The sequence below is a fragment of the Panthera onca genome, chromosome A3, assembly GCF_046562875.1.
Source record: "Panthera onca isolate mPanOnc1 chromosome A3, mPanOnc1 haplotype 2, whole genome shotgun sequence".
Classification (NCBI taxonomy): Eukaryota; Metazoa; Chordata; class Mammalia; order Carnivora; family Felidae; genus Panthera; species Panthera onca.
The window spans coordinates 47,801,138-47,816,676 of NC_138341.1; positions in this window are offsets into that span (position 1 = coordinate 47,801,138).

The window sequence follows — 15,539 nt, forward strand, 5'->3', positions numbered from 1 at the left end:
CTTTAGGTTCTATGTAGGTTTAGTCCTTGTTCTCTTGAAGTGTACCATATGGTTAGGAAATTCTGGTGGATACTAATGCTTTGTTAGTCAAAATCCATTTAAGACTTAAAAGACATTTATAGAAGGAGTTCTCAGTGTTGGTTAGGCAGGAAATAACTTGCAGAATAAAAAAAGGAAAAAGAAAGACAGAGAAAAAAGCCTCAAAGAGATATGTACATGAATGAATGAATTTCTACATGAATAGTCCATTCCCATTGGTCTAGACAGGAACTACATATCCCTAGTTTTATGAAAAGCTTACCAAATATTTTTGAAAAGATATCAAGATTGAAATTTTTAAAAGAGATTATATAATATAACTTCTTACTTGTGAATGATAACATGAGACCCAACTAAGAAGAGTCTGATAGTTAGAGGTAGAAGTGGAGTATAGAACATCTCTCTCAGACCAATGTGGCTTTTTTTAAATTTCTAGCCAATTCCTTGTCTTAATTACTTGATTCAAATACTTAGTAAGAATGTATATCTCATTGTAAAACCCAGCCTATAAGTTCTTTCATTCTGGTGGGTCAGTAAGTATTGGAACCATATGCTACCACCTATTGCCCAGCCAGACCAATTGATATAATATTTAATAAAGTCTTATAAACATCAAATCTGGTTGTAGTGAGAATAGCAGCAACTATTTATGTAACCAGCCAAATGTGCACAGCTGACGCCTCCAAGAGCAGCCTAGTAAATATCATAACATGGACTCAAGTGTTCAACTGCCAGTCTTTGCCCATAATTCTCTTTTTTCAGTGTTTAGGAACTTGAGCTGCTAACGAATGTCTGTTAAGTATTACTCCAACCTGTTTGAAAACATGTTACACCATTTATGATTATGGCCTGTGTTCACACCAGATGACAAGAATCTGCTTGCAACCTGTTATGTTAGTTTTGAGCCTCTTGGGAGATTATGGTAATACGTGCAATTGCAGGCCTACCTCCAGAGCCTGTGCAATTCTTTTATTCTTGGGTTTGAGCATAATGGTTGCCATCACATCCTGAGAAAGAATTATCTTTTCTTCTTTTATATGCAAAAGTTATTATTTAAACCTACGTGGCTCTGTGCACTATTTCCTCCCTATCGGTGAAAAAAAAAAACTCATCTGGAAAAACCCTCCCCCATGCCAGAATTAATCACAATAACTTTTATCAAATAAGTGTGCCATGTTGTGCTATGCATGAGTACCCTTAGGTGACTCCATGGGTAAATCTACTTGACAGTGTCTTTGTCCTATATTTTGGCAGAGGTGTCATGATTCAAAATGTGCATCGCTCCTTGATTTTCCTGAAGGCATGGCCCATTGGGACAAGGCTGTCCTCTAGTAAATGCTACCATACTGGGAGTTCCTGTTCTGTATGACTAATTTTTTCAAGGTATTCTGGAAACTCCCAGTCACCTACTTAATGGTGTGGAAAAGACTTGAGGTTACCTAGAAAAGATGCTAACTTGAGCACAGGTGTTTAATTTGCCATAAATCCTACTTTCTACAGGTGTTTACCTTGCCATACATCCTACATTACACAGTTGAAATTCATGGAAATATTTAGGCATATGTGTGTATAGCTATATATGTTTATTTGTATATCTATATATGTTTAGAAAGATGATAGATTAGATTAGATTAGATTAGATAGATGATAGGGTCTGTGTGCTGATAGGATGGGCATCCTAAGCATGAAAACTCAGACAGGGTACTAATTGAATGGCAAAAAACAGAATAGCTTTGATGAGATCCAGTGTAGTGATATTGAGGAAATATGAAGGTTGACTTACAATTCCCTAATCAAAAAAGCTGTACAGAATTATGAAAAATAATTAGAGGAAATCCTGGAAGAATACCACTCATACACTGTAATTTGGAATATTGCCCAATGGGACACAGAGGGAGTACCAAGCTTATATCAAGCTGGCTGAGATTAAATATTATTCAGAAACAGGTGACCTAGGATTCTAAAAGGCATGCAAAAGAATACCAATAAACAAAAGTGGCTCCAGTGGGATGGTTTTCCTTAAAGTATTTTTTTTTAATTGAAGTCACAGGTCAAATTGCTACCTCAAAAATTGGAGACATAGACCGATATGGAGAATCATAATTAACAAGAAAGAACACCTCCATGGGAACCAGTACCAGGGTAGAAAAATTTAAACTGTACAAATTGCTGGAGACTGCATGTGGATAAGTTTGAGAACTTACAACTCCAGGGGGACATGCTCAGTCTTAGTGGGGCCCTTATACTTTTATGAGTTTTACCTTCAGAAGTCCTACCAGGTTCTCACAGTGAAGATCAGAGCAAAGTCCCATCCTGATTCCAGTGTGGGGAGGGGAAAGATTACCAACTTGAAATAAAACCAGAGAATTCTGTTCTTACCAAGACTTGCTCTCAAAAGAAACTGATGAAATAGTTTTTGATGAAATACACTAGGATTTTGCCCAATCTGGGAGAAGGGGAATGCCCACCTGCAGGTTGCTTTAGCCTTGTGTGTGGAGGATGAAAAATACTCTCTCCAATTCTCACTAGCCTTCCATGTGGAGGAAAGAAAATATCACCTCTAGTCCCCTCCAGCTCTCCTACCCCCACTAAGGGAGAGGGGAAGACTCACATCACATGTCAAGGTCACAGCCAAGGATGCAGGCTCACTAAAAGACTGAAATGAATCATAGGACTACATAATGTTTTCCTCTCCTCCTCTTGCCACTGCATCAATAGGACTCCTGTGTAATAATAAGGAATTACAACTGAAAGAATTGCATATCTAACTTTATTTAACAAGGTCTCTAGGGAATTCCAAAGACAACAGGGGATATAAAAGCAAGGATACCAGCTAAAATTTTAGCCTCTGACACCTACAGCCACAGCAACAGTAAACACAGCCAAACTCTTAGCCAGATAAACATAAAACCTCATAGTAAAGGCCTTTTTACCTCCAATCCTTTTGCTCAGTACCTCATGCCCAGCTTTCACCAAGAAATGTCAAGACATATTGAAAGACAATAGAATTCAGTGTGAAGAGCCAGAGCAAGCATCAGACTGGCACAAATATGGCAAAAATGTTGGAATTACCAGATGACATATTTCAAGCAAATAGGATTAATATGCTAAGGGTTCTAATGGAAAAAATGCATAACATGCAAGAACAGATGGGTAATGTAAGCAGACAGATGGAAACTCTAAGAATTAATCAAAAGGAAATACAAGAAACCAAAACTATAACAAGAACAAAGAATACCTTTGCAGGGCTCATTCAAAGACTAGACACAGCTAATAAAAAATCAGCAAGCTTGAGGATATGTCAATAGAAACGTCAAAAACTAAAAGAGAGGAGGCACCTGGGTGAGTCAGTTGGTTAAATATCTGACTCTTGGTTTTGGCTCAGGTCATGATCTCACAGTGGGTTCAAGCCCCACATAGGGCTCTGTGCTTACAGTGCAGAGCCTGCTTGGGATTTTCTCTCTCTCCCTCTATCTCTGCCCCTCCCCGCTTGTGCTCTCTGTCTCTCTGTCTCTCTCTCTCTTTCCCCCTCTCAAAATAAATAAATAAATATTTTTTGAAAAAAACTAAAAAAGAGAAAAAAGGCTTTTAAAAACCCAGAATATCCAAAAAGAGTAGGAAAACTACAAAACATGTAACATATGAGTAATGGGAGGCTAACAAGGAGAAGAAAGAGAGAAAGGAGAAGAAATATTTGAAGCAATGACTGAGAATTTGCCAAAACTAATGATAGACACCAAACCACAAATTCAGGAGCTCAAAAAACACTAAATAGTATAATTGCTAGAAAGACGAAAGAAAGAAAGAAAGAAAGAAAGAAAGAAAGAAAGAAAGAAAGAAAATATCTGGGTATATTATATACAAACTGCAGAAAATAAAAGACACAGAAAATTTCAAAGAAAACTTTCAAACAAAACTTTGAAAGATGCTAGAGGAAAAAAGATTACCTATCATGGAACATAGATAAGAATTATATCAGAATTCTCTTCAGAAACTATGCAAGCAAGAAGAGAATGGGTTGAAATATTTAAAGTATTGAAAAGATCCCACAATCTAAAATTCTATCTAGTGAAATTACCCTGAAATAAAAAAGGAAAATAAAAACTTCCTCAGAAAAACAGAAACTGAAGGAACTTGTCACCAGTGGACCTGCTTGCAAGAAATATTAAAATAAATTATTCTAAAAAGAAGGAAAATGACATAGGTCAGAAACTTGGATCTGCATAAAGAAAAGGAGAGCATTAGAAAAGGAATAACAGGAGGTCAAGTAATATATTTTATTTTTCTTATCCTTAATTGATCTATCAACCACCGTTTCTTTAGTATATATAAGAAGAGGTCAATTGTCATCTGGAGAAATCAAAGAAAATGCACTGTACTCTTTTGTAGCACAAAACAATCCACAGTAGATCTCTCTCAAAGAAAGAATGAAGTCTTTGGAACGTAAAAATAAAACCAAGACATGCCTAGCAAATATTTTGCCACCCAAAAGAAAGAGATAACTATAAAGCCTGCAAGGGAAAAAAATAGCATAGTTTTCACTCACAGTAAAATTCAATGCAATATATAGTCTATGAAACAAAAGGTAAAACGTGGGATAAAGCAGGCAAAAAACATAATGAGAAGAAAGCAGAAAGAGAGAGATATACAAGAACTGTGTGGAATAAAGAAAGACTTCAATGAACTGAAGCTAACAAAAACAAACATTTTATTTGAAGCAGTGAACAGAAATTAACAAAGAAAATAATGTAATCAAGGACGGAGGGTACAAATAACTGACGTTATACAAGAAGATACAGGAAAAGAAGGAAAAGGGGGGAAAGACCATCAAAATACAGTAGACAATGAGGGGAGACAATGGACATCAAATATATTGATGCTGGCATTCTTGAGAAGAGACAAGGGCAATAGAAACAGAAGCAAATGACTGTACACAGGCTTAAGTATATCCACGGACTGATGATAAATAAAAAATAACTAATACATGAATGGAAACGTCAGGCACTAAGTTACATTAAATTACATAAATACACGAAACCATTTCCAAATATGGATATAAAAGAATGTGTAAGTAGTTCTTGCATGACAATATACTTATGTCAAAAAATAATAATAATTTAGGCTAAAGATCGCAGGCTATTTAATAAAAAAGGCTACATGCTTCCAATTCTGTGTCTCCCTCTCTCTCTGACCCTCCCCCTATTCATGCTCTGTCTCTCTCTGTCTCAAAAATAAATAAATGTTAAAAAAATTTTAAAAAATAAAAAAATAAAAAAATTTAAAAAAAGGCTACAGATAGAGATTGGGGTTATGAAATGAAGAAATTTTGTTTAGTATTTAACAGAAGAGTTATCTGCTACATGATATTTCATCTTTAATTTTAAAGTTAGGAAAATATAAGACCTATAATATTTTCAAACTCTTAAAATTAATTCCTGTTAGAATTTAAAGACACAGAGCAGGAGAGTAAAGAAAGACTCCTTCAGTAGACAGAGTGGCTGTGATAAAACAATAAGATCTATTGGGGATTTCAATAGCTGGAGAGAGGATGTTCTATATAAACTGATTAAATCCAATATCTAAAAACATCAATGGACCAAGAAAACACATCTGTAACCAGATTACTCCTGGGGTCTCCCTAATCAAATAACTTGAGAGAATAACAAAAGAAATAAAATCTGAACAGCAAATGACAGAAAACAAAGCAGGGGGAAGTGTATATATGTATTTAAAAACTAAATATGTGTGTGTAATAGAAAGAAATCTATAAAAAATACAAATACTTTTATTTACACTATTAAAACTACTAAAGGTATATATTCAAGCAATAATAAGAATTTCAATTCTCTCTCAGCTGAATATCTAATACAGTGCATTGAACTGATATAATAATAACATAAGGTTTTGAGGGGTTCTAAGAGCCCTTGACTTTGAGAATGAGAATCATCTACTATGCTCTCCTTTTCATTTGGTCTTCATAGCTCTCCATAATTTCTAACTTTTTCAAGAATGCTTTGCTTACCAATATCCTTTCACCTAATTTAGTCCCTAGCTTCGACTATGTATTAATTTTTTAAGACCTAGTTTTTATCTCTGTTTTGATTTTGAACTCACTGAGAATATGCCTTACACTTTTTCTTGGCCAACAATCCTGAGCAATAATTTTGAAATAAATCCTAAGTAACCAGTTGATTGATTAGTGTGCCTTATGTGACAAGTTTCCACTTGAAAGTAAAGGGAAGAATAAGCAAATGAAGATACTCTTTTCTGCATTCTCTGTTCTAATAACACTGAAAGGCAATCATTGAGCCTTCATTGGGCCTGGAAAACAATTAAATTGTAACCTTTTGATATGGTCATGTTTCTGTGTCCCATAAAATGTAACGCAACGCAGTATGAGAATCCAAATAGCCTGGACTTGATGCCTAAGAGTCAAAATTTGACATGAATTTTGCAGATCTCTAGAAAATATAAAATATGTGTTATTATACAAGTAATCTCAGAAATTGGATTAAAGATCACATGTTAGTAAAATAAAATTAACCTATTTGTCCCTTATCAGATGTTTCCTAAGCTATCCAATAGTTATTTTTAATTTAATGTAACTATTAGGCATGGAATGTGTCATAGAAGTCCTAAAAACTAGCAAGCTTCTCCCACATCTTACCAAGCACAGCTTGATAAACAGAGAAAGACTGGGAAGTTGGCTAATAAAATCTCTATACTTTAAAATGAGAAGCTGACAAGAAAGCCAAGTAGCGAAGGCAATAACTATGTGAAGTATTTTTCTGGCTCTGGTTTAGATGCTGTAGTTCACTGTTAAGTAAAAATCTCTTTCTGGAGACTAGTTCAAGAAAGAAAGAAACCTGTGCTAAAAGGAATATTTTGTATTAGGACAAATGGTTTGCCTTTTCTTGGCAATTTATATCTATAGGTCTTCTAAAGGAAAGAAAACAGCTCAAACCATGCTGTTCTAAAAGGTAAACTAGTGTCCTCAGTGGAATTTCAAATTCTCCTGAGGCCATTGGAGATATCCCAGGATCTGAAGGTCAACTTGATGGCTTAGAAGGGAAGTGATCTGGGAGTAATGATGGGTGATCAAATTTAAGATATTTCTCTGCATGTAGAGTTCAATCTCCATATATGTATTTTGGATCTAGTGCTAATTTTCATGACTGCAACCATGAAACATTATATATGGTAATATATAAAATTCTATTCCTACATTCATGGCACTTGCATGAACTTTGGGATAATCCAACTTTGGGGACGATTCAACCCCTATTTCAAGCATCACAAACTGAGCCCATCATCATCTTTTTATTGACTGATACTAACCATTAACTATCTTCCTTCAATTTTAACTCTCAGCTGCCTATGTTCCAAATTACAATAAACTTGGAGACAGAAAAGTACTGCAAATGAAGTCTGAAATAGATTATTTTATTAGTGGCAGACATAGGTCGCCATTGATAGCTTATAGATCATCTGTCCCAATCTTAACTCATTATAACCCAAACTCTACTACACTCTACTAGGAAGTAGTAGAGAGATAATTTCTAAACTGGATTTAGACTTACAGTGTTCTTAATTATACAGGGCATCTAAGGATTCTTTAAATTAAATGAACATGTAAAATTTGGTTTTGTAATATAAACTAAATAAGCTAATAAAAAGTTAAGAGTTAATTTTTATGATATGGTGTGTGTGTGTGTGTGTGTGTGTGTGTGTGTTTTCTTAATGACTCTGATTAACATCTAGACAGTTTCCAAAACTGGAGAGTTGAAGAGTTTTGGTTGTAATGAGTTAAGATTGGGGCAGATGATCTATAAATTATTATTTTACAATGGCAAACTATGTCTGCCAGTAATAAAATAGTTTGTGTAGGACTTCCTTTGCAGTACTTTCCTGTCTCCAAGTTTATTGTAATTTGGAACACAGACAGAAGGCTGAGAGTAAAAATTAAAGGAAGATAGTTAATGGTCAGTACCAGCCAATAACAAGATGATGATGGGCTCAGTTTGTGATACTGGAAAAAGAAGTTGAATAGTCCCCTAAGTTGAATTATCCCAAAGTTAATGGGAGATGGCATGAATATGGGTAAAGAGAAAGCTGGGAATAAGAGATAGGGGAGGATCAAATCTGAGAATCAGCCAAGTTGGCCATGAATGAGAAATCAGAAAATAAGGCTAATCGTACTGATGTAAAATAGCACTGTTCATTCCAAACTGATTGATATATCCATAATTTGTCTTTTAACAGTTATCTGGCTTATACTTGTATATCAAAATTCAAATCAGGAAAAGGAGACTACAACCTGTGGACATAGTTGGTGTGCAAAGATGTTGTTTAATGAGCATGGGCATAAAGATTTTCCTAGGTACACAGTGCCCAAAGTTGAACTACAAAGCAAAGAAATTCTTGGGAGCAATGAATGAGCTTGACATTCATGCTAGGAAACCTAAATCTCCATCTGGTTGGAGAGCTTATTTTTAAGCTATCTTGTATGTGTTTTTATGCTGGCTACTTGAGTAAAGATTTGCTTGGAAACCGAGGTGGTACTAAGTTGGAATGAAAAACATCAGGGCCCAGCTGTGTAAAGGTAGAAGGAGGACTGACAATAGTTTTGCCTGTGCTATCAACCTTAATAAATCACACAGGTCATAGGAGTTTCCTATTTTTAAATATATTTTAGCTGAACAGCCTTATTTGTCAAGGCAGATGTGATATAACTGAGGACAAACAGAGTCATAAGAGGTCAGCAATAGGATGGAGTTCGGAAAATAGAAGTTGGAAATAAAAAAATAGTAAGCATTCGGGGCGCCTGGGTGGCTCAGTCGGTTAAGCGTCCGACTTCGGCTCAGGTCATGATCTCACGGTCCGTGAGTTCGAGCCCCGTGTCGGGCTCTGTGCTGACAGCTCAGAGCCTGGAGCCTGTTTCAGATTCTGTGTCTCCCTCTCTCTGACCCTCCCCCATTCATGCTGTGTCTCTCTCTGTCTCAAAAAAAATAATAAATAAACGTTAAAAAAAAATAGTAGGCATTGTTCTTAATGCAGCCCTGTTTAAAATGCTGAGCTGTTAGGGAAAATAAATAAATAAATAAGCAGGATTCACACAAACAAATACAGTCTAGAACACTCACACAAAGAACAAGAAATACCTGGCTTCATTTGAGGACATAAAAGAGCTTAACCAGAGAAGAAATCACTGAAGGTAACATCTGAAGTGCTGAAGAGTTGAGGTATGGGAAGGGAATAACAAGCAGAGAAATAGTAGGGTGCAAAGGAAATGATATAGAGACGCAAGAGAGGAGGGCTCATTCAGAAGAACAGAAATTTCAGTATGGGTTAGATTTGGAAGCATGTGGGTGATATACAGAAATTTCAATATGGGTTAGATTTTGGAAGCATGAGGGTGATGGGAAAAGTAATGGGAAAGATTACAAATGAGAGAGATTATAAAGAACTTTGCATGTTGCGTTCTCATATAAAACTAATTTTGTAAATAAGGACTGTATATAGGACTGTTTTAGTAGATGAATCATATGACTAGACTTGCATTGGTAACAAGGTGGGTCTAAATATAGAGTCGAATATGGGAATGATTATAAAAATTCAGACAGGAAATGATGAGGATTTGAGCTAAGGTACTTATATGTAGGATTAATCTATCTTATTGACCCTTTAGTGAGCAAACAAAATAAATGATGAGGATTCAATCAATGGTAGTTGTTATGGAAATGTAGAGGAAGAAATACAATTGAATGGACAAGGTGACCCATTGGGTGCAAGATGTCTAACTGAAGAAAATGTCTAACATCCCTCCATTCTTATGCCTTCAGTAACTCTTGACGCAAAAAAGCCAGGTTTTAGAGTACCAAAAGGAGAAATTATGTTGAATTTGGTTTCGTTCACATGTAAATTTGGATGTAAAAATAGGTTTTTGGAAACATATTTGAGGTTAAATAACATAAAGTTGACTATGCTATACACTAGCTTACTCTGGGATAACATTTAAAAAGATATTTGTAAAGTTTTCTATTTACTTATTCATCATCTAATTGGAAACTGTATTATATATATTTTTATATCAGGACTTACCTAGGTTTTAATTTTTTGAGTGTTGAAAAAGAATCAGGGCAAAAAGAGAGTTTTATTAATAGGGTTTTGTATCAGATCAGGAGTGAGAGAGGAAACATAAGATGTATTTTATATTTCTTCAAATCTTTGATACTACCAGGGATAATGATAATTGAGAAATCTCCAAGAGAGATATGATATTCTGAAAATCAAATGCATACATTACTTTAAATTTGCATTATCCCCATGTGGGATTTCCTGCATGCTTTAAAAGGACCCAGTGCAAAGGAATGTGGTCAGAACATGCAGCTACCATTTAGGAGCCTACTAGGCAGGAAGCCTTCCACATCTATTAATAGACAACTCTCTGCTATGCTTTCAATCTCTACCATGTCCTTAAGAAAGCTTTCCCATACACAAAGCAAAGTTGGACTTCCTCTACTCCTCTTCAGGACTTGAAATACCTTCATGAGTAATGATCTCACTGGGATTCAATTGTCTGATTACATGCCTGGTCTCTGCACATTGGCTCACAGCTTTTTTTTTGTTGGTGACACTGTCTTATTGTTTTCAGCATTTCTCATTACCAAGAGAGTGCCTAGCAAATATATTAGATTCTTAAAACTATGATCAATTGGTGAACGGGGAATGAACCCTGAACCAAATAAATAGCCAGAATTCTACTTAGTTTGGAGGAGAGTATACTGCTCATGAGGTCAAACTGGTCTGCATTCCCAGCTCTGGCTTTGCCAGAGGGACCCACCCCACCCTCTGAATCTTAGTCTTCTCACCTGTCAAAGAAAAAATAATGTTTTCCTCAAAGACTTACTTTTTTTTTTAATGTTTATTTATTTTTGAGAGAGAGAGAGAGAGGGAGAGAGAGATTATGAGGGGAGGGACAGAGAGAGAGAAAGAGAATCCCAAGCAAGCTCTGAACTGTCAGCATAGAGCCCGATGTGGGGCTCAATCTCACAAACCATGAGATCATGACCTGAGCCGAGATCAAGAGTTGGTCACTTAACCTACTGAGCCACCCAGGCACCCCTCCAAGACTAACTTTGATGATTAATTGAAAGCACATATTCAGAACACTTTCCAGTAAATAATAATGCAATAAAATATAATTCCCTTTCATTTTCCTATTCTCCTCCTTTCCAGATTCTCAACTTCAGTTCTATACAAAAACTCATGGTCCTAGATGCAATAGCATGGTACTTGGGAACTGGTTTACCTTTCAGTAACATTATCCTTTGTCATTATTGACACACACACACACACAATGTCTAGTCAGAATAAAAATAATAACAAAACCAGTTGCAATTATCTTCCCCAAACAATGATTTCCCTGGATGGTTCATGGGGGAATGATTCTAACATTATAGGTAAATGGATAAATTATGGGAAATAAAAATAACAAGGGAAACTGCTTTAAATGAAATATTCATAGATTGACTACAGAGTGCCCTAAAATATTCCAAGGCTTTAAGAAAAGTCAAAATAAATATGCAGTTACATGAATCTTTGGTAAGGATCTGCTACTCTGTTACTATATTTTTGGTTTGTCTCATTTCTTAAGCAATAATTAGTCAAAATATCAAATATTAAACGAGTGATAGGAATATAGAACCACAAATAGTTCCCTTATGGTCACATGGCCATGGAGGCTAATTTCTCAATTCTTGTATCAGCCTTCTTCTTCCTGAGTATGAATCATTGGATGTGTTACCAACCTCTAGTTTTCACATGTATTAAATGCATAAAATAATACTCTATAGGATTTTTGTTACAAGTAAATAAGATAAAACATGTAGAGAATACCTGACACATAGGTAGTGTTATTAATAATTAATAAATAATTGATGTTTGAACATTGATATTAAATATAAAATCATAAATATTACCAATAGAAATAATAAAACTACTACATGAAATATGCTTTAATTAAATAGTATATATATATGTGTGTGTGTATACATTTATATATATTTTATAGATAAATACATGTAGATAAATATGTGTTTTATTTAAATGTGATTATTCCCTTTGGAGAAACATAGCTAATGATTTAATTTTAGGGTTTTGTGTGTGTGTGTGTGTGTGTGTGTGTGTGTGTGTAAATATATACAGGTGAGTCACCTATTATATCTTAGGTTCATATCCTCTTTTGACACTTGGCTCTGGGATGCTTACAGAAATCTATAAAGTATAATTTACCAACTAATGTCCTTTTGGCTCTATTAGAGAAAGACTGGAAAGGATGAGGGTAGAACAGACATTCCCTTCAGTTTATAATTCATGTTAGTATCACTTTGGCTTCAGATGACAGTTAACAATGTTTTCTTCCATGTCCTTTTGGTATTTCTGGCCCTAGTCTTTCTCTGACTTGCTTAGCATTATACTCTCTAGATCCATTCATACTGTTGCAAATGGCAAGATTTCATTCTTTTTTATGCCTGAATAATATTGCATTGCATACAGATGACACATCTTCCTTATCCATTCATCTATCCATGGATACTTAGGCTGCTTCCATAATTTGGCTATTGTAAATAATGCTGCAACAAACATAGGAGTGCATACATGCCTTCAAATTAGTGTTTTTGTATCCTTTGGGTAAATGCCCAGTAGTGCAATTGCTGGTTCATAGGGTAGTCTTCATTCAAACTTTTAACATCTATGTACTAATTTTCTGTATAAAATCTCCTATTGTTGAAATGTCCAGGGTGGTTTATGTTTTCCTTACTAGTCTCTGAGTCAGCATATAACTAGTATTATAAAAAAAATACAATTTAGTTCTCTTAAATGTGAAGCACTAACTGTTTTTTCTTTAATTTTACATTTCCTTAGAAACTGGAGAATTATTTTGAAAAGTCTATGTAGCACTCTCCAATCAAACTTTCTGTGATAATAGAAATATTCTGAACTTCACATATGCTATTATGCAAACTGCTGTTATGGTAAATAACCACTAGTCACATGTGACTACTGGCCACTTGAAATGTGGCTAGTGTGAGTAAGGAACTCAAATTTTAATTTGATTTCATTTTGATTATTTTAAATTTAAGTAGCCACATGTAGCTAGTGGCAACAATATGGTATATAGCATCAGCCATGAAGTTGACTAAGTGATTAAATTTCAAAGACTTACAAGAATATACTCTATCAAGCAGACAAAATATCTTCTAAATAACTAAAGGAGATTACTGACTGCTTCTAGCATATTAGAGTCCCATGACATCTCACAGAACATAGATAAGTTACACAAAAAGGAGCATACTTCATGATAACCCAAGCTATTATTTAATATCTTGAAGACTACTTATAAAGTTTTATCCAAGAAAATGAACACAAATCAAGATTATGTTATGATCTTCCATCGTATTTTTTTAAACATAACTTTATACTGTTTGATTTTTCTCAAGCCCTTACATCTTCTTTAAAAAGATGTTATCAATATTTACATATTATTTCTTTACATGGAGAGATCATAATTTATTTAATCATATTATAAAGCTGGACATTTAGGTAGTTGCTGGTGACTAACTCTTACAAATATGTTTTGATGTTTTCTTTAGAGTGGAATTATTAAGCCAGCAAAAGAAATATTTTAACTCTAAAAATCACCAACTTCTGATACTGAACAGAAGAAACAATAATATTTACACATGTAAAATATTCAAGAGAAATCCATCACTCAGAGAGAAATCCTCTTTCAAGTTTTTGTATATCTTTTCACTAAGTTTTCTCATCATTCTTATGTATTTTATCAAAAATCACGTTGAACTGTATGTACACTTCAGTGCCTGGCTTTTTCATGAATTGTTGTAATGTGACTATTTCTCATGTCACTGTCCTTTCAGAATAGAATTTTAAATTCTGCATGCTACTTAATTCTTCATACCAAAATTTACCTCTTGTAGAGCATTTTAAATTTTTTCCATTTGCTCAATCAGATCTATTTATCTTATCTCTACAAAACACTTTTATGAACATCTTTTTATAAACATCTTTGCCCACATCCTTCATAATTTTCTTCGAATAAATTTCTAGAGTATGAATTAAGAGGGCAGAAAGCATAAATCTTGCCAGGATATTTAATGACCATCAGCAAATTGCTACATAGCAGTGCCAAATTTGCTTTCCAGTCAGGAATGCCTCTTTCCCAACTTTTCTCTATAAAACACTGAATAACCTTGGGTATGTGTTTGCTACTATTTTGTTTGAGATTTCATCACTATTGTTTATCTGATGATCCCTGGCATATAGAACTGTTGAATTTATGTTTTATCCAGTCACCTGACTGACCTGTTACTACAATTACAAATCCAACCATCAGTTGCTTGTTTCTGACGATGTGACAAACGCAACTTGAATATCTTTCAGATACAGACACTTGAAGGGACTTTAGGAGATTCTTAAAAATAAATAAATAAATAAATAAAGCATAGAAGAACTTGTGAGAAACAAAGGAAACTCTGCAGGTGCCAGAAATAAAAAGAACTGAAAATTACTATAATTGCATTGAAGTGGAATTACATTAGCCAAGTATTCTTTGTGGCAGTATAAGGCCTGACTTTTACTACCCATGCAGGTCAAACAAATGAGCCTTCACACTGAGTGAGTTGTGAGTTTGGCAAGAAGGCTCAGTATTTGGTTGGGACTATTCAAAAGCCTGAATATACCCTTCCTGAAAAGGCAATATTCAAAAAATTCACTTACCCACTGTGGGAGACAGGGGGACTGTAGAGAAAATATTTCGATGTTTCTGCATGGTTAGGGCTTTCTAAACAAAGAAAACTGAAACCTGGATTAAAAGACAGGCCTTGGAAATTAAAAGATGATTTAGATTTCTCTGGAGTAGAGATTTACCCCCCTTGAGGTATTTGTTTACATTTCAAAGGGAGATTATATCTGGAGCTTTCATTAACATTACAAAGGATTTGTTTACACTAAAAACAAGTTTTCTTTCCCTCTCCTGGAGGGGAGGAGGCTCTTGTGCTGGCTGTTTTATAAATGCTCCCAAATTCCTGTTTCAAATTCCTGTTTCTATCTGCATAACTTCAAAAGAGACCAGAGTTGGGGAAAAGGGGAATGGATGTCATCTGTGATAATGGTAATCTGCCTCCATCCAGAAATTCCATTCATTTTATAAATAAACATAAATATTAAAAATTGGAGTGCCTGGGTGGCTCAGTTGGTTTAGCATCTGACCTGATTTACGCTCTGGTCATGATCTTACCATTAGTGAGTTAGTGAGATCAAACCCTGGGTCAGGCTCTGTGCTAACAGTTGGGACCATGCTTGGGATTCTCTCTCCCCCTCTCTCTGCCAACCTCCCTGTTAATTCTCTGTCTCTCAAAATAAATAAAATTAAATTTCAAAAAAAATTTTAAAAAGTTATCACAGATGATTAAAAAGGT